Source organism: Balaenoptera ricei, chromosome 21 (assembly GCF_028023285.1).
Source record: "Balaenoptera ricei isolate mBalRic1 chromosome 21, mBalRic1.hap2, whole genome shotgun sequence".
NCBI classification, from domain to species: domain Eukaryota; kingdom Metazoa; phylum Chordata; class Mammalia; order Artiodactyla; family Balaenopteridae; genus Balaenoptera; species Balaenoptera ricei.
Window position 1 is genome coordinate 14,484,589 of NC_082659.1, and position 25,049 is coordinate 14,509,637.

The following is a 25,049-nucleotide window of genomic DNA, read 5'->3' on the forward strand; positions in this document are numbered from 1 at the left end:
ATATTGTGAGGTAAGTTCTTTTAAAAGTTATTTATCCCCACAGGATATAACAGTATTTACTGTACTGCAATTATATATCTGACAGATTAAGTGTACTTGCTTCAGAAAGTGCTCAAACAGTTCACTAGATGACACAGCACCAGAACAGCTGAAACTGTTATCGAATCTCTTTTCCTTTGTGAACTTTAGTACAGAGAATTGAAATCATTAGGTGTGAAGGCATCCTGATAATCTACGAAATAGCTCACTTTTAAACAACCAAGTGTTGCTTTCTTAAATTTTTTTGGTTAATAGCGTAAAGTGAAGGAAAACCCTATAAAACATTAAGATCTGATATTAACAGGATCCAAAGAGGCAGAAGTAGTTGACGTGTCCATAGGTGGAGGATGGGTCCCTCACAGTCAAAAGCTTAAGCATGTTTCTTTCCATCAATGAGGCTGCTATTTCTACCAGTGGTCACCTTCGTGGAGGACTAAATGTCTCTGAAGAAGTTAACTACCCCTGACTAGAAGTAGGAACAGGGACTTTTTAGAGGAGGACAGAATGAACATTTATACTAATACATTTTCTCCAGCATGGCCAATTATTCCTTAGAATGTCTCATTTGCATATTTTTTGTGTGTATACATTTAAAAAGTTTCCCATTCTTCATGCCATTCCCTGCTTGGACTCTGAAGGATTTTTGTAACAAGTGCTCTTGGTTAGAAGCCTATTTTTGCTACAGTTTGTTTGGATTCCTTAAAGCCACATTTGTCTCTACAGGATACGGAATTGAGTAGAAGATCAGGTTTGGAGCCTGAGAGGTTTATGCTGACTCTCAAGTTCAGCCATTCCTGAAAAAATTGATCAGGAAAAGGAATCTAAAAAGGAGAAGTATTTGTACATTGATTGGACTAACTTTCCTACCTAAAGCAGAAGATACAATTCATTATAAGAAAATATTTTTGACATGCAATTTACACCAACTGTTGAGGAAACATCTCAAAGGAAAGTTAGAAGAATTGAATGTCTAGGGTATACAAAAAATCAAAAATTTAAAAAGTAGGCAACAGTGCAAATTAAAGAACCAAATATCACTAAAATGTTCAAATAATGTTCTTATTAAAAATAAAATTTTCTTAAATTCTAACATGGAGAGAAAAAATTTAGGAAATATAATGAGAATATGGCTAGATTTTTTTTTTTTTTTTTTTTTGAGGTAGGAAAATTTTCTTTGAAAGTGAGATCTTTGGTTAGAGGTAGGAAAAGAGAACGTTTTCTGGATTTTTGTTCAAATAATGCTTTTCAAAGGTGCAGAATTAATCCTGGATCTATGCATACCAGACCTGTATGGGGAAGAGGAAACTACTGTCTTTTTGGCTAAAATTCCTGGTTGGAAAAACTTCTGTTCTGAAGACTAGGGTAAAGTGTAATATAGATCTACATGGATATATCATGTTGCTGAAATTCAAAGTAAAACCTTCTCTTTGCTGGTTCTCTGTCATTTATTCAAATAAGATCATCTTAAGTGAGCTTAAGCTGGAATGAGGGTTCTTATCTATTAATATTTAGAACTCAAAAGTTATAGAAGTGTTCCCTTATAGCTAAATGTATATGTCTTAACTTTTTCAGAAATGTTATAAAGAGATCTTGAAAATCTCCATATAATTCTTTGCAGTGATAATTTAGAATTTAATAGACATCTATGATTAAATTATTTGAGGAACTTTTAAAAAATTATCTAATACAATTATGTACTACTATACTTCATTATAAAATGCAACAAGAGCTCACTCATTTCATTTGAATGTCAACATAGTTATATATAGTTTAGGCCTTCAAAATATTATAAATTACTTAAAATAGAAAATCTTAAAAATGATGCAGAAATACTATGGAATCATGTTTCCTGAAATCTAATTACTATATACAATTTAAAATAATTGATTAGGGGCTTCCCTGGTGGCGCAGTGGTTAAGAATCTGCCTGCCAATACAGGGGACACGGGTTCGAGCCCTGGTCTGGGAAGATCCCACATGCCGCGGAGCAACTAGGCCCGTGAACCACAATTACTGAGCCTGCGCGTCTGGAGCCTGTGCTCCGCAACAAGAGAGGCCGCGATAGTGAGAGGCCCGCGCACCGCGATGAAGAGTGGCCCTGACTTGCCGCAACTAGAGAAAGCCCTCGCACAGAAACGAAGACCCAACAAAGCCAAAAATAAGTAAAAAAAAAAAAAAAAAAAAAAAAAAAAAAAAAAAATCCTGAAAGAAGCCCAACAATAAAAAAAAAAAAAAAATTGATTAAACATGATTAGTCTTTAAGATGCATAGACCCAATTTCAACTTTAGCTATTATTAAATTAGCATGTTATACATTAAAATCAGCTGGAAGATAGTCAAAATAAACCTTTAAAGGACAGCGTGACACTTAAGAGTTGCTATATATCTTACTTTGATTATAAAATTCAGTGCTGGAAGATAGTGTAAAAGTGTCCAGAAATATGAATTTAAGTGGTTTACCAAATATTTTGCTTTCTAATTCTTAACATCTGGATATTTAAAATTTCCTAATCTTTGCTACTTTATGTACAAGAATTCATACTATATTAATTCCAATTTTTGTTTTTTAGATGGATATCTTAGAGATGAGGGATTATATAGTTATTAATTCTTAATGTAATTTTTGATACATTCTTACTTTTTATTACAACATTGTGATAAATTTTCCATAAAAAGGGTATAAAAATTTAGGCTTTAAAAAAATAATAATCATGCCATCTAATATAGAAAAAAGAGTGGGAAGTCTCTACAACCAAAAGCATATCTGTATCAAGAGTGATACTAACATACTATTCTCTCCGTCACCCAGGAATTCAAGTTATGGGGAAGTATAATGTAACCAGTTATTACCAGTAACCTTTCAGGTTTATAAGGAAAATCAAAAGAAATTCTGCTATTGTAGACTTTATTTTAATCCTTTGGTCTCTTCCCAATTCATGACCTCTACTTTCCTCTGGCTTTAGTCTGGAAAACAATTCCGTAAGTAACTTTTCTATAATCAACTGCTAATCATCATCAGTTCAACATTAATTTCAAATGACCTGATTTTAGAGTATATTTCTAATAGGGATACTTACTGTACTTATTTTCCCCTGCAAATTTTATAATAGCTATAAATAGAAAAACAACATCCTCTAGATATTAAAGCTTCTAAGCTGGTTTTGTTTAAAACTTACATGTTGTAAATTTTTCCTTGAGAAAATTCTGATGTATTATAGGACATTTATAGCTTTTATCCAATTGTGATCTTGAAACTATAATTTCATATCAAGGAAATTAAAGCCTCATCACTGTTTGTAAATGTTTTGAGTTTCTCTGATCAAATGCAGTATAATAGATAATAGGACTTCTATTTCGAGGTCAAGCCTATATTTACGGTAACTAATAGGAAAACAGTCAAGTCCGAGGTTACCAGTACAATGTCTGAATGCCAAGTTCTAGACGCTGGACAAAGTACAGTCAGAGGTCAGTAAAACTCTGGAAACCCATGAGCAGAGACAAATGCGCTACGGTGCAATAGTCAGAACTACAGACATAAGATTCAGATGTAGCCGAAGCAGAAGGCGAGGAAGTGTCTGGGGAGACATTCTAGTTGGATTTTGAAGGATGCGTGGCAGGCGGCTGCCGCTGCGGGGGAGATTTGAAGAAAAAGTCTATACAGAGGAGATGGGCTTTGCAAAAGTTTGGTATAGCGCGTTGGGGAAATTACAAAGTATTTGCTATTGCCAGCAGCTGAGTTGGGAAGTGGCAGAAAATAAGAGTACCTAAATAGATAAAAGCCAAGGTGCAGAGTCTTGAAGGATAGGGATTACAGCTCTGCGTCTGGTTCTCAAAATTGTTGCGTTAATAACTACGTAGATGTGTCGTGCAGGAGTGGACTTACAATGCTAATCTTTCCTAGCATATCACCTTAAAAGGTTATTAATGGAGGGAAAAAAAGTACAGGTATAAAGTTTGTGTGTCACTCTTCCCAGTGGGGCTGACTCCTGTCACATATGGTGCCACCACGAAGGCAACAGGGTACAGCCTTAGGTATTTCCACACCTGGTTCTTCTAAAAGCTCCCCCAAGAAAAACTAAGGTAAAATCATTTTCTTGCTGCAGGACTTTTCACTGTGTTAATTCTAGAAATTCCTTTTGCCGTGTAAAGCTCTGACAGGAATTAAATTGAAGAGAGACTTTGTCCACCTTTCCTTCTGCTATAGCAGAATCACTTCCTTGGCTGATATCTTTATTTATAAAATTTGACTTAAAACTAGGTCTGTTAGTTAAACTTTCCTTTGAAAGCTAAACGTAAGTGCAGTACGATGCTATCGTGTCACCATTCTATCCTACCCAATGTCTCACACACACGAATAGACAATATTCCTAGTTAGAGCTCTATTATTAAATGTTTGGAGATGATTTTCTGGACTGAGATTGCTTGTACCTTGAATTTTTTGAATATTTTTATACCTTGAATATTGGTGACATTTAGAACAGAAGTTTTGAAAAATATTCTCCCTGTGCTTTATAACTGTCTTATCTGAGGGCATAATGACATTGCTGTATTTGTGAAACAGGTGCTGTGTGCTCCTATGTAGCAATGAAAATTATATTATTATACTTAAAAGGTGACTCCTATGTCATCCATATATTGGGTAAAAGGATAGAAAATAAAAATATATTTCTTAGAAGTAGATCTCAGATCCTATTTATTTTATATTTCACGGTAGATTTCATCTTTAGCACATAGAGGTTTTTATTCAAAGTTTTCAACAAAATATTTTTCCGTAAATATTTTCCATAAAATTCTAAATGATCTGACGTTTCTGGTAGACCAACAATAGAACTGATTTACGTAAAACTGAAATGTTGCTGAAACAATTTAATCATTATTTGGTCATTTCCTTACCAGGGATTTCGATTTGACTGACCAATTTCAATCCACAGTAACAGCTTTGTTCCTAAGAGACTATAAATCAAAGAAATACTCAGTAAGGAGCAATTCCTACTGCAGTTCAAAGTCTGTGCTATTATCACGTAGTGATGGACAGCAAACATCCATTGCAAATATTAGTACATTTGTTGGAGGAGGGTCGTGTTTTTGGTTTCACTCTCTATCTCTGAAACCTATCTGCTTGTGAGAAAAGTTGTGCAATAAAAGAAGTTTTACCGACACATACTATAGCTATGCTTGAACTCAATGCAGCGATTCACTTCCTTTCTTTCCCTGGATTCCAAGCCAGGGAACACAATGAGGGTGTTGTGCTCTGGGCTAGCGTGGCATGCATGATACTCGGAAAGAACGTGTGAGCGGCTTCCAGTACCTACACTATTTGCTTTACAACTACCCGCAACTAAATCAAACAGCACACCAGGACTCTGTGCTCAGAATACGCAAGGGCACAAGCCACTGGCTCTTATGACCTACATAGGGAACGGAATTCCTAAATTTAAACGTGTATAGAGGTGTGTTAAGAGTTAAATACATCATTTCAGAGGCTTAAAAATAAATGCTTCACAATTTTCGAGCTGCTGATTTTCCATGTAATTCTCTGAATGTATGTCAAAGTGCAGGTCATAAAAGAATCCATTGTTTCTAAGGGAGAAAGATTGTTGTTGGTTATGAAGGCTTTCCAGAAGGACAAGCCATCGTGGTTTGTTAAAACAGCAAATATTTATTTTAAACCCCAAGGCATATTAGTAATTTTTAAAAAATCATTACAATTTCTAGAACCTGAACTTACTGAAACAATTCTAAGTCTCTGACACTATTTTGTGTATGTGTGTGTGTGTGTATGTGTGTGTGTGTGTGTGTGTGTGTGTGTTTGTGTTTGTGTGTATGTACTTCCTTGGTAAATCCAAAGAACACAATGACTGTAAATGTTTAGGTTAAGTTTTGCTCGGAGTTATTGTTATGCTGTGCTTGAAAAAGGACAAAAAAGCTTACCTCTGTCAGTCAAGTGGCTACACAGGGACCTCCTTCTCAGCCTCAGCTTCAGCTTGCAGGCAGATGCTCTCTGAGCCAACAGTCTGTTAACAGGAAGCAGGTAAACCCGAGAGCGTCCGCCCGCGTTACAGTCCAGTGCCCATCCGAGCACACACCTGCTTCTTCAGACCTGCCACTCATATGCTACAGCCACGCACAGGACCTGTGTTTGCAGACGAAAACGCCTCCTCTGGGGTCACTAGTTTTCAGGGTAAGCAGCTAGAGAGCTGCTGAGATAACATTGCAGGGAAGGCGAGCCTTCCCAAGACAAAAACCTTTTCTGCTGTCTGATAGCAGATATGCAGCATTATCTCTCTGCATTCCACGTTCTCAAATCAGCTACTAGGAAAGGCAGTCGACAGCTCGTCCAAATGGCAGCTGGCAGGCATGCTTGGCTGTACTAATTGTATACTAACATGCCGACTACTTCTCTCTTCCCTCAATAGATTTCTTAAAAAATGCTTCTTCCAGGGTAAAGCTCAGCGGAATATGCCACACTGTTTTCCATAAGTAAAATGGCTGGTCCTCCCAGCACTGCTGCAGACAGCTCATTGGGTTCCACTGGCTTTTCGTAGTCATAGCAACAACCAACAGACAGACTTAGCAAGCATGGCTGATCACGTGCAGTGCACGACACAGCTTGTTAATTTCTTTTCATGAAACTCATCATTTTGGGAGGAGGGTAGCTTCTGTTATCGTTCTCAATATTTCACCGATACTGCAAGTGCTCTGAGTTTTCAGCTTTCAGGAGGAACTTTTGTTATATGAGCCAGTGCTTCATGTGAAATTGAGAAAGGGAAACCCTTCTCAATAGATAGATTCGGGTCTATCCAGGTTAATAACATGCAAATCACTGTAGAGACAGTAATTGGAACCATTGTTAAAACAGCTTCCACCTTCGCGTCATCACGTAAAGGAGACTGGCAAATGTGGACAGTTATACTTTCTGATTTTCAGTGATAATCTTGTAGCCACTTAGCTGAAACAAAGCCCTATGGCTCATTATATGTGGCCAAAATAACCAAAGATGTTACCTATGGATTCCATGTATTTAATTATTTTAATACACTTTTTATGTACTACAGAATTTAAAATAAAATTCTAAAAATTCCTATTGTTTCCTACTGCAGAAAATGATTAACTCAATTATCATTTATTTGTAATATTAAAATACTTTAGGAAATCCAAACCAAATTAAAAATGCTTTGCTTTAAATCTCACCTTTGAAGTAGGAATAGTTTTGCTTCCTCAGTTAGGTGGATCACATCCCACCCTTCCTTCAAATTTCACCTCTTCAGGGAATTTCCCATAATACATACCATTAACCATTTATACTTTCTGCAAAATCCCCACCCTTTAATACTGTCACCAGTCATATTCTGTCTGATATATTTTCAAGACACCATTCCATTTATTTTTGTTTCTAGCAACTTGACTGAAATAGTTGTATTAATACTTTGGACTTGTAAACATAGATACTTCCTTCATTTGCTGGTAGTCATTGATTTACTGTTTTGTAAGTATTGCATTTCCCTACCCATGTTAGGACTCCTGCTTCAGTAGTAATTCCCTAACTTTACTATGCATAAGAATCTTGTGCATGCAGATTTGGGGATCCCATTTTCCTTCTGTCTCCAAACAGATTCACAGTTGGAGGGTTTGAGCCTGTTCAGGTTAGCATATCTGCTGAAGAAAAGTGGGTGGGCCTTTCCCACTCCATATTGTTTTCAGCCTGCTCTGACTTAAGGTACTTTCCCTTAAGTTATTTTGAGTTTGCTACTCTTGAACTTGCCCCTGCCTTCAATGTCAGCCTCATATTCTACTCTTCATTCCCCAGGTTTCAGCAATTTTGAATGACATCCCATTTCTTGCTTCCTTGCCTTGCAGATGTTCCTGCTTCCTAAAAGCTTCTCCGCCAGATCCCATCCCCCCCAGCACCTTTTGCCTCCATCCCAATCTGCCTCCGACTTTATCTTTCAACACCTTGCTCAACAGACCGCCTCACTAAAGACAGCCACGGGCGGAGTTTGTAGGGGGCTCCTCTGTGCCTCCAGTGTTCCTGGAATCTACCTCTACTATTACACACTTGTCATGCACCGTAGATTATTAGCAGTTTTCCTTTCTTGTCTGACTTCTCCACTGCTCTGTCTACTCCCCGAAAGCCAACCAGGTCCATGTCTTGTTTGTCATACTTGGAATATTCTAAGTTTTCAGTACATTTTGAAGGAGAACCTAAAACACTGTCTGAACAGGTGCTGAATGACTGGATAGTGTGAGGTCTGGGTTTTAATTCATCTTTTCAATACCATGCATTATTGACTTATTATAACTTCAGAAGAATTTAAGTGATTTTGATTAAATGTTGGCATTTTTAAAAAGTTATCAAGAAACATCCTAAGTTCATCTGGTGTTTTAGGGTGGCTTTTCTTTTCATTGTATGTTTGAAAATGTCTTTATTCTACCCTTGTACGTGATTGTTTGGCTAGGTTTAAGAATCTTTGGAGTCATTTTCCTTTGGAATTTTGAAGGTCTTCTTTTATCTTGTGTCTTCTTGCCCCAATACCCCATCAACTATACTCCACCGAAGAAGAGAACTAGAAAACGCCCAAAGCTGCTCAGGATTAGGAACTGGGAAGCTGGTAGGAACTGAGACAAATCTTTTTGCTCCCATGGTGTCCCTCATGGTACCTCTGTTCATCATTATAAATCACTCTGTGTGGCAGGGGGTGGCGATTGGGGAGGATGGATGAGTGTTCTTTGCATGCTCTGGCTTCACCACCTACCCCAAGCCTCTCCTCTCATATGTAACTCTGGCTGCCATGACCCATCACTGTCACTCTGGCCCTCTGGTTCTGCTCTACCGCATGTAGAGCAGACTTTTTTTCTCCCTTCTAACTTGTTCATTGCTAAATACAGATTCCCAAGAAACAACTATGATCTTCCCACCTCATCTTTCTGAGCCAGAGGAGATACCTCATAAGTTGCCAGTAGCTATATACCTGGACTGCCCTAAGTCAGGTTCCAATCCTTGATCCCATCAGCTATGGTAGGGACACTTGGCATTATATAGTTTTCAAATATTTGCCAATATTACAATATTACAAATAGGCGCAAGGTAGCAGCTCATTATCATCTTAATTTGCATTTCTTTAATTACTGATGAAATTGAACATCTCTTCATGTTCAATGGTCTTTTGCGTTACCTCTTCTATAAATTTCCTGTTCATACCTCTTGCCTGTTTTCTCTCTTGAGGTTTGTTGTCTTAATGTAGAATTTTAAACAAAATGCCCATGAAAGGTATTTTCAAATTTTTTATATATTTAAACATTACAATTAAATTTGTTATATAATTAAAAGTTAGTAAGTTACCCATTGATATATAAAGGGGGACCAGTAATTCACTGCTAATTGTTTTGGTTTTTATTACGCAGAATGTGGGTAAAAATCCCTGTTCAGAATTTTTTTTCGGTATGGAAGTGTATACTACCACAACCATGATATAAGAATGATTTTCTAAGACAAAATCTAAAGTCATATAAATCACATCCCCCTAAAATGTTGTCAGCAAAAGTGCCTTTCCAAATTAATATTACTTTTATTTTAAGAATAGCAAGTATCATGAAAGAAAAAGAAAGGCTGAGGAACTGTTGTCTGCAATGAACGTGTATTGCTTGTAAAAAATGGAAAAGAAAAAAGGCTGAGGAACTGATGTAGATAAAAGGAGACTCAAGAGAGAAACTGAAAACAGTGTGTGATCCTGGCTTGGGCACTAGATCTGAAAAAAGATGCCATCAGGTCTGCCATGGAGACAATAGGTGCATGTGAATATGGACTGTGTGGTATATGACAGTGTTGTTTCCATTTCATACGATCTTATGGTTTTAAAAATGTATGTCTTTGTTCTTAGGAAACACATATTGAAGTATTTAGGGTAAAGGACCAGGGGCTCTGCAGCTTACTTTCAGATGGTTCAGCAGAAAGAATAATAATGCGTAATAATGTCTTATGTGTGTGTGTTTGTGGTATAATTTAGCTCTTATAACAAGAGATAGGAGATAGATTTATACCTATATAACCTGTGTACATCTATATGTCATTCTACCTACCTACCTATCTCTCTGTCTATCTATCGAGGGCTAACACAAATGTGGCAAAATACTGACACCTGGTAAATCTTAGGTGAAGGATATTTCCAACTTAGTTTATTATTCTTTCCATCTTTCTGTAAGTTTGAAGTTCTTTGTTTTCAAGGTAAAACATTTGAAAAATGGGGCTTCCCTGGTGGCACAGTGGTTAAGAATCCTCCTGCCAATGCAGGGGACCCGGGTTCGAGCCCTGACCTGGGAAGATCCCACATGCCGCAGAGCAACTAAGCCTGTGTGTCACAACTACTGAGCCTGCGCTCTAGAGCCCGCATGCCACAACGACTGAAGCCCGTGTGCCTAGAGCCCATGCTCCGCAACAAGAGAAGCCACCGCAATGAAAAGCCCACACACCGCAGCAAAGAGTAGCCCCCGCTCGCCGCAACTAGGGGAAGCCCGCGCGCAGCAACAAAGACCCAACGCAGCCAAAAATAAATTAATTAATTAATTTTTTTAAAAGTTTGAAAAATGAAATAAAATGAGAATAAAATAGTGTTCAGAACAAACACAGGTTTAAGATAAGATTACTTGATGAGAACGTTTATCAAAGTTAAAAGTAAAGTTGATAAGTTATGGACTAAGATGATGATGATGATGATTAATATTATGAAGAAGCTACTTCGGTAGAGAGTATTAGAAACATTTTGCACTTTCTTATTTATTTATTTATTGGCTGCATTGGGTCTTCGTTGTTGCGCTCGGCCTTTCTCTAGTTGCAGCGAGCAGGGCCTACTCTTCGTTGCCACACACGGGCTTCTCATTGCGGTGGCTTCTCTTGTTGCGGAGCACAGGCTCTAGGCGTGCAGGCTTCAGTAGTTGTGGCTCACGGGCTCTAGAGCGCAGGCTCAGTAGTTGTGGCGCACGCGCTTAGTTGCTCCGTGGCATGTGGGATCTTCCCGGACCAGGGCTTGAACCCGTGTCCCCTGCATTGGCAGGAGGATTCTTAACCACTGCACCACCAGGGAAGTCCCATTTTGCACTTTCTTGAAAGAAGTTTGATATTTCCCTACATTTACTGCTTCTACTGATATAAGCCACTTATCCCTTGGTTCCCATATTGAAATCCTTCTTAATCCGGCTTCACTGCTGTAAAAATTCAGCAGGATCACTGTTGATTGAAGCAATACATGCTCCAGTCACACCTATCTCTGCAGACTCCACAGCTGGGTGACAGTCTTCCCAGGGGTCCTGTCCCTGATATAGCAGAGAAGCTCTTTGTACAACTTAAAGAATAGAACTTGAGCATGGTTTGTTTAATGGGGTAGCACAGACTGTTATAAAGCTTAGACTGAATTTTCTAATTCCTAGCAACACATAGAATATGCCAAAAGATCTTTCTAAATCTTGCATAATTAGATATGTTAGCAATAACATGAAAAATGTGCTGTTAAATGGGACCAAGATGGGAAGTGTGACAGCTACCTTGGATGGGATTAGAAAGAGGCTTGGAGGACCTCTGTGAAGCAAATGGGATTTATTTCTAAGATTCCATCTTCCAAGAAACATATGCTGGGAAGCCAACTGAGTCACAGGCTATTAATCAAATGCCTTCATATCCTCTGAGGAAGTCTGACCTTGATTAGGATCCAGAATAACCTTCATAAATGAGAGATACCTGAAACCAAAACAAACCCAGCAGAGTGAAGGCTTTATGGAAATCCACTTATTGAATGAATTACAAACAAGAAAATGATTACTGAAGAACAAAATCTTGCCAGAGGGCAAGGGATAAGAATATAAATGTCAGCTACATAAAACTGTTTTTAAAAGCCGAATATGAAGTGAAATCTATTAACACAAAAATACCGTATGTGCACCCCAGAAGTAAATTCCATTTGTAGTTACCAGAACCCACTAGAAATTCTGTATCCCCTCTAGATTAAGAGGAAGAGGAAACTGCAACAGAAGGTACAGAAAGAAGATTTGGCCAGGCTTAAATCCAGAGAACTTGGTCTTGCTGGCTAATAATAACAACATTGTTTTAAACATTTCAGGTTTATTAAGCTCTGGGCTTGCAGATGCCTATAACATCAGGAGCTTTCCAGAATGACTTTATCTGAAAATGTCCATTAATATGTGTCAGTACCAGGTGGCGGAAAAAATCGTAGCATTAGCCAATAATGAAAGAAAAAGCTAACCTACAATGAACCTTCCACACCCCCCACTCTCCCAGCCCTGGTAGCCCCCCCCCAAACACACACACACAAACACACACACACACACACACAAATGCATCTTGCTTGCCTTCCCTGCCCCCCAGAGAAAAGCACACTTGGCTTTTATTAAGCCCACAGGGTGAGAGATTCTTCGAGCCATATAGAAAAAGCTGCACTTGCTTCCAAGGAATTTGATTGTTTATACTTCATAATGATAAGCTTAAAAAGCTACCTAGAAAGAGGAGGCTGGTGGCTTTTACTGTCCTACAAGGGGCCGTGCTTTGTTCTCTGAGAGGCACTCTGACCAAATTAACAAAGTGTTATCTCAAGGGACCTTTTCCGCTTACTACTGTTTCCTATGGAAACAGTGGCTCCCAGGTACCTTGCGGCGACGTGGCTCAGTGCCTGACTCCAAAGAAAACCATCGGGCTCTGCCGTCACCGCATTATTGAATTAGTAACGAAACACATCAGCCTCAGCAAACAACGCCTGGAGAGAAGCACTTTAAAACAAACGCTGTTGGTTTCACCTGAGCCACTGAAACAAATTATGAGGCACAAGGTGAAACTTGGCAGCCTCTGTAAACTCTGAAGAGGCAGCTGCCAAAGCCCTCAGCAGCCAAATGCACAAATCTCAGAGGAATGAAAATTAGAGCAGGTCACCCTTTGCCCTTTAGAAGTACTTCTGATGCAATTGTTCAGTGAGATGTATTCATCAAAATGAGCAAATAATGAGGTCTGAGTAATACATGATTTGGTACATGTTTTAGAATCCAAGTGTCTGATACCAAATGAGAAAAATGTTGAAAACAAACAAACAAAAAACCAAAGGCACAAAATGTACTGGACTTAGTAGATGCAGTTATGAAGCCTCCCAGTGACACAGTGACAGCACACACAGCTAGAAAAAATAAACGACCTGTGTGCCCTTGCAGAAAACTGGATGGGAGCTCCATTTTATCAGGGTAGAACTGTACCCCAGAATGGTAATTATTTTACCAAATCTATCCAAAGCAGAATTCATTTCCTATGCTATCAAAAGTAAGACTTAGGTCCTAATTGCTGGATAGTTTCCTTGAACTGATAGTTGGGTAGAATGTTCTCCTTTTGGACGTTTTCTATATCAAAGGAAGAAGATTAACTTTGTAAACAGTCCTTGTGGGTTTAAATTAGCACAAAATATCATTTCGCAAACCACTTTACTATGGGCACGAGCGGGGATAAAGAATTCTAAGAGTTGATACCTAAACTGTATGTTGGAAGACATGGAGGCCTTAATGAGGGAAAGACATAGAAAAAAGTCTGTAAACCAAGGGAATAACATGTGTAAGTGTAAGATGTGTGAGGGGCTTTGGTGGATTTTCTTTCATAAATTGGGTGAAATGAATGTATCCCCTGAGTGCCTCACAGGACTTTTATGAGGATCAAAGAAGATAATATGACTCAGCTCGGGGTGGCCCTCTAAGGAAAGAGTCACATTTTTCTTCAAGGCTTCTACAGCTGGACTTTGAAAACGATGCTACTCACAGACAGGGCCCTGGGGCAGCCCAGTTCCTGCTGGATTATACGCTTCATGAGAGCAGGAATCATTTCTGTTTAGTCTTCACCCTATTTCCGTTGCTTAGCATAGCACCTGGTATGCAGAAACAGACATGATGAATGAACAAATGAATGAATGAACAGGCTGGGGAAGTCGCGGGTGAATTGTATCTTCCTCCATGGCCGCCCCTCCATTCAATCCAACAAACATTCCTTTAACCTGTACTACCTGCCAAGAGCCTCATCTGGTGTCGGGTTACTAACTTACAGCTCTTGTTCTGAGTGCAGGAAAGTACAAGTGACCTAAGTAGTTACATTACAATGTGATTTGCTCTTCAGTACAATTCTACCCAGGGAGCCAGAGAAATGTGACTAGTCCTGGAGCTTCTTGAAGGGGCTCTACTTGAAGTGGACCAAGACGATTAGGAGGGGTTTGCCAGTCTGGGAACTCAGGGACAGGATTGCCAGGCTGAGGAAGCAGCACGTGTGACAGAGACAGGAAAGCAAGTTCAAAGTTCGTACAACCTACATTGAGTGTAGCTAAAGCACAGGCTGGGGCAGGCGTGAGAGGAGATGAGGCTGAAAAGGTAGACGTGGGACAGTTTGTGAAATATTTTGTTCTACGTGTTCAGGACTTTGGACTTTATCTTTCAGGAAATGGGAAGCCATCATAGGGTTTTAAAAAGAACAAAGATGTGACCATATTTGTACTTTAGGAAGATAGCTCTGGGACACGTTTACATAGGCAATACATTTTTAAAAAATATGTTAGTAAATGCTTTTTATTTTTTTTTATTTATTTATTTTTGGCTGCATTGGGTCTTTGTTGCTGCACGCGGGCTTTCTCTAGTTGCGGCGAGCGGGGGCTGCTCTTCGTTGTGGTGCGCGGGCTTCTCATTGCGGTGGCTTCTCTTGTTGCGGAGCACGGGCTCTAGGTGCGCGGGCTTCAGTAGTTGTGGCACGTGGGCTCAGTAGTTGTGACTCGCGGGCTCTAGAGCACAGGGTCAGTAGCTGTGGTGCACGGGCTTAGTTGCTCTGCCGCATGTGGGATCTTCCCGGACCAGGGCTTGAACCCGTGTCCCCTGAATTGGCAGGCGGATTCTTAACCACTGCACCAGGGAAGTCCCTAGGCAATATATTTTAATGGAGCAACTCATAGGGCTGTATGTTTTGATTACTTTTTATAACTCATCATTATCAGACATTTATTGAACATCTTTATCTGAGGTATTATATTAGGTGCCAAAGACATGCCAGCAAAATGAAGGACTCATAAATCATAAGACATATCAATATTTTATGTTCCTCTAAAGAGAAAAAAACTTGCCAGTAAAATTGTAACACAACGTTCCGTTTTATTGTCGAATTTTTATTATTTGTTGGAAGAGCTCTTTTAAATATATGTGGATTAAATTTCATCACCTGTCACTCTGGGCATACAAAAAAGAAAGAAAGAAGAATGGGAAAGTAGTTAAGATGTTCTTAAAATTCCTCGTGCTCAGTGTTAAACTCCTCTGAATGGCATTTAGATGCCCTCTCTCCCTCCCTGCAGCACACACAGTATTATCATCTATTTAGTAGTTTTCAAAATTTGGCATGTTTCAGAACCACTTAGGAAAGTAGTAAAAATAGAGGCCCAGGCCATGCTTTGCTCCAGCAAGCCTGGGCTTCTGTGTTCTTTGCTGTGTTTCCAGGAGATTCTGTGACGCCCACAGTTTGAGAAGCACTGCTCTGTGCCATCAGGAGAGCTGCTGGCACAGGTGCACTGCTCAGAGTGGGCGTGCATCTTCTGTGTTCAGGACTCCCTGACACTCAGTGAGTTTCCATGTACGCGCACATGGCGAGGGTGGCATGACTGCCGCTGCCTGGCGGAGAGGCATGTTGTTTCCTGGGATGTTTAAATGGCAGAAATGTGCATCTTAGGATTATTGAAAGATGATATTTTCTTTTAGAAATAGGACGGGAATTTTACAAAGTAGGCAGGGGGTACATTAAAGAGGATGATTACTTGCTTTCTGTCATAGGGGCGTGATTAAATAGATCGTGCTTCCTCCACACCGTGGGAGATGTTCAGTGTTTAAAAGTAATTATGTAGTATGATATTTCCAAAGTGTGTTCTGTGAGAAGCTATTCAAAAAGGGCACCACAGGCCAAAAAAGTGTGGGAAAACCTGCAAACCATGTCTCTTTCTTAGTTTCATGGTGAACTCATACATCTTGAAAGCTCTAAGAAGGCCTGGAGTAAAGATCCTATTTGACTTTTTAACAAAAAATGTTCCTATTTATAGCACAAAAGATGCTCATATTATATTTAATAAATCAGCAACAGCAATAAGCCCATAAAAATGTGCAGTAACACAATTCCATTTTTGTAAGTAAAATCTGGGACATAGTGTCAAGGAAGATAGGCAGTCAGGATTTATACTAAACATTAACCATATTTAATAATGAGTGATTGGATTATGCACGAAATTTCTTTATTTGTGTTTGATTGTATACTCTTCAACAAACTGACAAACTATCTATAATAAAATAGTTATTAAAAATAGTAATAATGTTCATGAAAAACATCAAAGAAAGATTTGAGTTTTACTGATATATTCTCCAGGAGAAGCTTTGATGAATATAAAGATAATTTCAATGAGAAGGTGGGAAACTGTTTTATATGACTTTTTCAATTCACATGAGACTGAGGGGAAAAAAATGTTAGCCATAAAGTATAGTAAGAGGAGAGAAGAACAGAATAAATGTAGGCATTGGGTGCAATTTTTATTTGGTCTTTTTTCAAGGTCATATATTTATGGAATCAAAATTTTTAAACGAGTGAGTCAGACTATTTTGTCTATGGTTTGATATAAAGGCCAAGTAGAGAATTCAGTGTATTGGTTCTCAAAATTTTGTTCAGCTGTTGAAGAGAAATGACCTGAAATGAACAGTCTACAGCCTATACCTCCTCTGAGATAAGGAGTAGCTCTTACTAGTTAGGTGATCTTGGGTAACCTGCTTAACTTTCATGGGACTTGTTTTTCACACCGAAATGGTTATGGTTATTGTACTAGTTCCTTAGGGCTTTGTAACAAAGTGCCACAAACTGGATAGCTTTCAACAACAGAACTATATCGTCTCAGAGTTATGGAGGCTGGAAGTCTGAAGTCAAGATGTCAGCAGAGCCGTGCTCTCTCTGAAGTCTCCAGGGAAGGAGACTTACCGGCCTCTATTTAGCCTCTGGTGGTCGCCAGAAATCCTTGGTGTTCCTTGGCTTGTGGCAGTATAATTCCAAGTTCTACCTTGATCTTTATAGAATCATCTTGCCTCTTTGTGTCTGTGTCCAAATTTCTTTTTCTTATAAGGACACATCATTGGAGTAGGGCCCACCCTGATGCTTTATGACCTCACCTTAATTTGATTACATCTGCAAATGCCCTATTTTCAAATAAGGTCACATTCACAGGTTCTGGGGCTTAGGACTTCCATATGTCTGTTTGGGGAACACAATTCAATCCATAACAGTTATGGTGTTATAATTATCATTCTTTTTGAGGAAAAAGTTGTTGCTCTCAATCCCGAGTTGGGGCTGTGAGGAACTAAAGCATGGACAACTCTACTGAACTGAATTAATGAATGAGTGAATTCCCAGGAAATTGATGGGGAATATCAAACAAGATGTTTATTTAGATGCTTTTTTTTTTCCTCTGCTGAACTGACTAGAAGATTCTTCTACTGGATATAGACTGAATTTTAAAGTTGAAACAGAACAACACAAAGGGATATATCTGATATGTTGAAGAGATCCTACCAGATCTCCTCCAGATTGATTGCTTTTTCCAGGAGAATCTTCCAAAGCAGAATTCTCCAAACCCACGTTCTCACTTCAAAATGCGTCCTCCCCCGCGTGTGGGTGGTGGGCAGTCTGATGCCCAGGTATGGATTCCGAGATCCATCTGTGGACTTGCATGTTCTCTTCAGTCATCAATTTCTGAGAAAACATGTATGATTTCATTGTATCTACAAAGGCAAGCATTGCTTCTTAATTCAGACTCGCCCAGGCTTTACACCATTGTCTGGTTATAGGTCAAGTATAGCAGCTTCAGACCACCAGTCATCTAAAGCAGTTATTGCAGTTTTCTAAAGTGCCCAAAATCTCAGAGAATTATTAGGCACATGGAGAACATCTTTTTTGTTGTTGTTCATTTTGTTCTGTGTGGGTTTGTTTTTTTTTTTTTACTGTGTTGAAAATCATTTGTAATTTCAAAGCATAGTGTAATAGTGCCATCGCTGTGTCAATGTAATTTATTGAGCAGATTACCACGAGCCAGGCACTATGCTACAAGTTTTATAAATATTAAATCTGTTCCTCATAGTAGACCTGCCAAGTAGGAATTATTTTTATTTGAGAGATGAGAAATTAGGCTTCAAAAAATCATAATTTCCGATGTTAGAGAATTACATGATCTTTCTACCATACTAAATTTCTTATTGAAACACTTTGTAAATTAATTTTCTGTAAATGTAGAGACTCCTGTGCTTTGTTTGGGTCAGATTACTGGAAGTCAACTGTAAAGAAATCGTGATGTTTTCAGGGATTTTTTTTTGCCATTTATCCAGGATAAATCATCTTGATCATTCTCATTATAGTTTCTGCATCATAGAATAAAGTATTATATTTTTTCATTGCTTTGAGGTACTGCACATAGGACTGTGGCAAGGGAGAAAGAATTATTAGAATTTAAATTATTATACTAGCAACAGTTATCACTTCAATATCAAACTACAGAGTTGCTCCTGACATGAGTGATACAATTGCTGCTTCCAGCTGTTCTGTACACTGGGTCTAAGTCCACTGTGAAGAAAGAAGAACAATGGTTTTGATTTTCTCTCAGTTGCAGTGACCTAGATTGCTCAAGATTTCTTCTCTCTGCTATAGAAGATCTTCACCTAAAACTCCTAAAAAGTGAAATATCTTAGGTCACCACAGGGAGTCTTTCTGCAGTTAATTAAACAAGTTAGCCTGAAAGCATTTAAAGTCCATGGCTTAACAAGCCAAACAGGAACTTGATTCAGACAAAATCGAAGTAGGGGGAGCAGCGTTTTCGTCAGCAATATTTAAATCAGTGACACCTTATCAAACGTGGACTCAAATCCTTGTAAATTCATTTGCCACATCAATGCATTTATAGCATAATAAACATTTCTTAGCGCTCAGATGCTCTGCAGAACTAGGGGAACTTTCTCTAATGTTTTTCTTTACATTTAGGACTTGGTAGAAATATTTTTTATCAGACTGACCCATAAGGTACACTCATCAAGCTGAGGTTTGTGCACTTATTGACCATTAGTACCTGTTATTCAAGTTATACTGTTCTATGATATACATCACCCCAGGACCACAGCACAGTGTGTCAGCATGTCACGGAAATATTTCTTGAGTATCCATTTGAAAATTTTCTTTTTCTTTGCCTTGTGCATTAGGCTTATACAAGTCATATTTTTGGAACAAAATAAGTTGGTCTTGTCAGCTGGTGAGTATAAGCAGACTTATTGAAAACAGAATTCAGAATATTTGAAACTATGATTATCTTGCAAAATCAGATACCATTCTATCTTTCCCTGATTTGCAGGGTCAGTGGGAGAAAAGGAAGGACAAAGGGCCAATGAAATCACACTAATTTATCCCAACAAATATTTTTCTGAGTTCTGTGAAGTGTCAGGCACTATAATTAGGTGAAATAACATTAAAATAAGAACCGGAAGGCAAGATTTACTGTAAAATTTATCCCTAATTATGTGATCATGAGCAAATCACGGACTTTATGTTTCTCAGTTCCCTTATTTATAGATTGGGAATGGTTTGGGTTCCTGCCCACTCCCACGTTATTATGAGGATCAAATGAATCTTTGTATTTGCTAGTATAAAGGACAATGCAAATGGAATGCAGTTGGTTTTCCTTCTCCACTGCTACCACTACCTGCCCCCCACCCCCCATCAGCACCGTCATTATTGTCATCGTCATCAATAGCGCTGTGGTTGGTTCTGTAGAAACAGATGACAAGGAGGGGATTTACTCAAGGAGGTTTACTGGGGAGTGCCCGTAGTTATAATACCTGTAGGGGAGTGGGAGAGGGAACCTTGAACAAAGAGAGAAGGTGAACTCTCGTGAAGTTTCAATAGAGAACACAGAAGCTATGGTGTTGAGATAAGACTTCCAATTTGTCCCAAGTGAAGACACAGGGACTGGGCCTTTATACTCCCGCATCCATCCTGCAGGCTGCCTACATGAAGGGGGCATAACTTTGGGTGAAACCATTCTTGGAAAGAGACTCAGTTGTGAGCTTTCAGCAATACATACTCCTGGGGGCTGGGTGGGCGAGCGCTTGGTCCTGAAGGGGAGATAGGAGGGATTTTAGCATCCTCTAAAATTATCATCATCATCATCATTGCCATCATTTGGGGCTTGAAATAGCCTTTAAGAAATCCTTGGGGACCCAGTCATTTCATTTCTCTTCTATAGCACAACAAAGAAAGAAAAGATAAAGCTGCCCTGATAGCAGTTAAGCACCACATTACAGCTGAACCTCAAGAGCATCCTAGAAAGGCATGGAACTACGATCCACCCACAATCGCGGCAAGATCAGATACTACATGGTCCAAGAAGCAGACACATAACATAGTACATCAATTCCATATCAAATATCTCTTGTCTCCACACTGATCGCCCTTTAATTTCCATTTCTTTAATTGAATGATAGATTCTCAGGGTGGGAGAGGGCTTTTTGCTGGTCAGTTGATTTAAGTGCTGCCTTGGGCTTGAGCTCTTCTTAGAACTCTGGCAAACACTACCCAGCCTTTACTGGATGGACCAACTCCTGTGATGAGAGCTCCCTACATTCCCAAGCAGCCTATTCTGTTGTCAGGGACTTCATATGTGAGTGGAGTCTGCTTTCCCAGTTTTTTACCAATGGTCCCATTGCTGTGTTATGGAACAGCAGAACAGATTTAACCTATCCTCTACGTGTTCCATACACATTCTTTTTGAACTAAGTGTGCCTAGTTCCCAAAACTTGTTCCCAGTTTGTTTGTTTGGTTTTTTTTGGCCATGCTGTAAGGCATGTGGGATCTCAGTTCCCCAACCAGGGATCGAACCCGTGACCCCTGCATTGGAAGGGCGGAGTCTTTAACCACTGGACCACCAGGGAAGTCCTGTTCCCAGTTTGTAATAATTTTAAAACCTGTATCTGGCCTCTATCCTTTGAATATCTTCTTTTTCCTCTTAAACTGTGAAGATTGCTCCAACTTTTCTCTAACCCATGCAAAGAATGAGACAATCTTCATTCTTGCTACCATGCCTCTCTATTCATGTGACCTAGTATTAAAATACTAGACTCTAAGCTCCATATGTGAACACTGATGTGGCTGCTAAATAAAGCTCTGTTTTAAAGCCATTTATCTCTTAGTGTTGTACTAGTGCAGCTGGCTTTCTTTGAATGTTAGTGTAGGACTCTGCATAGACCTCAATAAAACTGAATTTTGTTGCTCATTGTAACTCTTGGAGATCTTGGTGGATCCTAATTTTGTTCTGGAATTTTTTTCCAGTACTATTAAGGTGATGACACACACAAATTAATAAAAATATTGGACAAAACAACATGGAATATTTAGGGAAAGAGAGAATGAATGAGAAAAAGTAATCCCTATTCTGTCCTCATCCTCACTCTGACCAGACACACAGACAGACAAACCAAGAGATGACTTTGAAGGACTATATGAAGCAGATTGAACATCCCACTTTCCACAAGGTAGGGGAGTGAGTTTTCCTTTAAGTTTTGCTCCCAATTTCTGTCACATAGTCTTTACTTATAAAATGTTAACAACTACCCCGTACTTACGCACTGGAATAAAACACCCATGAAAAAATTATTTCATAAAGAATGTCAAGATATTTTTTCATTGATTATTAATTCCATCCATCTGCTTTGTACAATTCATACTTACTTATTTCTCCACCCAACTTTTTGAGTGGTACAAAAGATGTATCTCTAAAGAAGATCAAATAAATCATTTGATTTTCTGATTTAAATCTTCAGTTGAAATGACTTTACCGAATTGGACTAAGAAGGGGAGGAGAAGTATAACTAACACTTTTGCAGTCTATATCTTTTAATTTGGTAGTTTTCACTATAATTTTCCCAAGGGTCCCAAGTCCATGTATGATATAATTTTAAGAGGCATAATTGTAATTGCATATCACTTGATTACACATTTATACTGGCAATTTTGCAAGTCAAGTTGTATTCTTTTCACTTCACATTTTTTTGTTATTTCTATCTCTGATTACTATTATTAACTTAGATGTAGCAAATTGAAAGAAAAATAGTGAGAAAGTTCACATTCTCATTGGCCATCTAGATGCTGTCAGATCATAGTTTGAAGAATGAGACACTGAGCTATTGCAGGTTTCCCAATTAATGAATCTGCAGGATAATCATATAGAGGCAGGACCTCCAGCACACATGTGAGGGACGATGAGATGATAAAGCACATTTTTGCTGAATTGTTCTTTGAATTACCCAATATCTGATTTTGAGTCTGCAAACAGAAAATGGTTATGGGAGGAAACAGCTGAATAAACATCATCATAAACACTGAAGAAATAGGGGCATATCTTTAGTGTGTTGGAAAGACCTCCTTTTGATCTCTGAAGTGCAGCCTCGTCCAATTTAAGAAAGGGAGTGGCTTCTGCAGTAAAAGTAAAGAAGCTGAGGTCCAGAGGATAAAGGAAAACTTCTCAGGATGGAGTCTTGCTGGTACTAATGCTTCTTTTTTTGAGGCACAACCTGAATAGCTCAGATTACTGCTGTTTGTCAAAGTAACATGGTTAATTATTTACCTTTCTCACCATTGATTCAGATTCTTTTCCTATCAAACTGCTATGCCCAAACCCAAAACAAACAACCTCTCTAGAACAGTTAGTGATCATGTTAAACTGGGTTTGTGTGATGGTGACAGAACATTTTTCTATTCTTTCCCTCATGGTTTCTCTTGCTTCCAGTAACCATTCTGCTAGTGAAGGTCAGGAATAACTTGTGCTTCTGTGTTGATTGTACTTATGACTTGCTGTGACTTGGTTCTTTGTGATCTTTTAAACGTGCCCTTTAGACTTCGTCCTTATTTTTTGAGCTATTCTAATTCCTACATTCAGTAGGGTGTCTCAGATTTCACTAGAAAAAGAAGCCTGTTTCCCTACCCAAGGTTTTTCTGCTGTTTGGGTTTTTGATCACATGCTCTAAAACAGACCTAACATGATCATCTAGAATTGGAATGATTTAATGATTGAAAATAATTAGACAGCAAAGCTGATATTTTGGGCCTTTCTCTTCTTTTCTCCAAGAATCCTTCCAGGAGCAGAACGCTCTGTCCAGATGTGGCAGAAGAAGATTTGGTAGGTGGGGTGGGTGCAAGCAGGTGCTCCTTTTCTGTAGCAATTTTCAGTCTCAATTCCATGCTCAAAGGAAGCAGCCATTCTTATCCTTGATTTGGGGTCTGGCTTTTCCTACTTAAAGTATATCACTCTTGATCTTTTATCCTTACTTTAAAGGTCTTATGCAGTTGTATCTTTTATTATGACACCCGAAATCATTTTTGGAAGCAAGGAAGATATAAAATAGGAAAGAAATAAGAAAGGAGTGGAGCCCAAAGTGGTTAAACAACTTGGCCGAGATTATACACCGTTAGCAGCCCATTCATTCATTCATTCATTCGTTCAGTCATTCTAGAAAGGCTCATTAAGTATTTATTATGTCACACGTATTAGGAGAGGTTTTGGGCATAGAATGGTAACCAAGGCAGAATCCTCAGGGAGCTTACAGTCTAGAATAGAAGGCAGGTCTCTTGAGTCGCAAAGTTCTGCTCTTTCCACTGTACTCTGCCATGTTATTGGTGCTTAAAAAATGCATTCCCTGTGTGTCTACCTGGGGCTGAATGGAAACAAAACTGTGAAGCTAGAAAGACCTCCATTTCCTCCTCTCTAAATTGGAACTAATAAGAGTATCTAACTAGCAGGGCTACAGATTAAATGAAATAATTCCTATGAAAGGCTCAGCACAGTGTCTAGCACATACTAACTGTGCAATAAATGTTAAATATTATTATTATTGTTATTGATGTTCTCTGGCTATAAATATAGTCAATCTTATAATTATTGTAACCCATTTTCAAAATCTAAGTTGGGAATCGTTGCTGAACCAAATGAAATTCTTCATCAATAATCATTAGTCTGAATTCAAGTGTAATGGTTGAGGTTTAGTATTTTCTGAAATTTACTTCTTTGAAAAAATTCTTTTCCTCTCATAAGAGCAGAGTTTAGTGGGTTTGATATTTATAAGATCTCACCTTTCTAGCTGTTATGAAGTGTTAAAAGTATTACTGTACAAGCTGGAACATTTTTCTAAATTACGTTTTTCTCATACATGGTCTTAAAATGGCTAATTCCAAAGAACAAAGAATAAGTCATCCATGGAGAGTGAAGTCATAATTTTATTTTTATCTCTCCTGTCTGAGTATAAGTACCACAGCACATCATGTCCGAGTAATGCGAACATGTCTGGTTGGCACAACTACAATAGCAGGACTGATAAGTAACTGATCAGCTTATTCACAGAATTCTTTTCATGGGGAGGTCACTGTCCCCTTTGTTCCTGAATGTTTCAACAAAGCTTAAACATTCCAGAAGCTGGTCATTGAAATTAATTAAATGGCTTCATGTACACTGCTCCTGGGATTATCTTCTTGTAATACTGTGGCTTCTGTGCTTTTAAGTTTGCCTAATTAAATCCTTTCAAATGTAAGAAGTTAAGCAATTAGCACTACTAAACCACATAATTAATATATGCCTTAAGCACACTTTTAAAAATAAAATGGTTTGGGAAAGAAAAATTTTGAGTAATAGATTACTACTACATATGAGATACAAAAGGATTATCAGTGTCAACAACTATATGACTGTGGAATATTATCTTCATGTTTTTTTCATGTATAAAATGGGAATTACAGCACCTATTCACAGGCTTTTATAAGGATTTTCACAGGGTGCTTAATTGAATTAATATTTAATTTTGATGTTTAATTTTCAATTAATATTTAATACTAATTCTCAACTAATTTTTCTTTCAATTAATACAAAGTTAAATGTAATAAAATTCAATACTATA

General features: G+C 38.4%; 2 protein-coding genes across 9 annotated transcripts in view; one reads left to right on the forward strand and one right to left on the reverse strand.

Annotated features, from left to right (window-relative positions):
- Positions 1-6,080, reverse strand: part of SORBS2 (sorbin and SH3 domain containing 2) — a 203,307-nt gene extending 197,227 nt beyond the window's left edge. For 3 of the 4 annotated variants that reach the window (XM_059909526.1, XM_059909525.1, XM_059909521.1), the window contains exon 1: positions 5,970-6,080. The gene's annotated coding sequence lies outside the window, so the exon portion shown is untranslated. The remainder of the gene's footprint in view (positions 1-5,969) is intronic. The other variant, XM_059909527.1, reaches the window with a different exon arrangement.
- TLR3 (toll like receptor 3) overlaps positions 1-25,049 on the forward strand; it is a 507,043-nt gene that overhangs the window by 312,197 nt on the left and 169,797 nt on the right. The window lies entirely within an intron of this gene.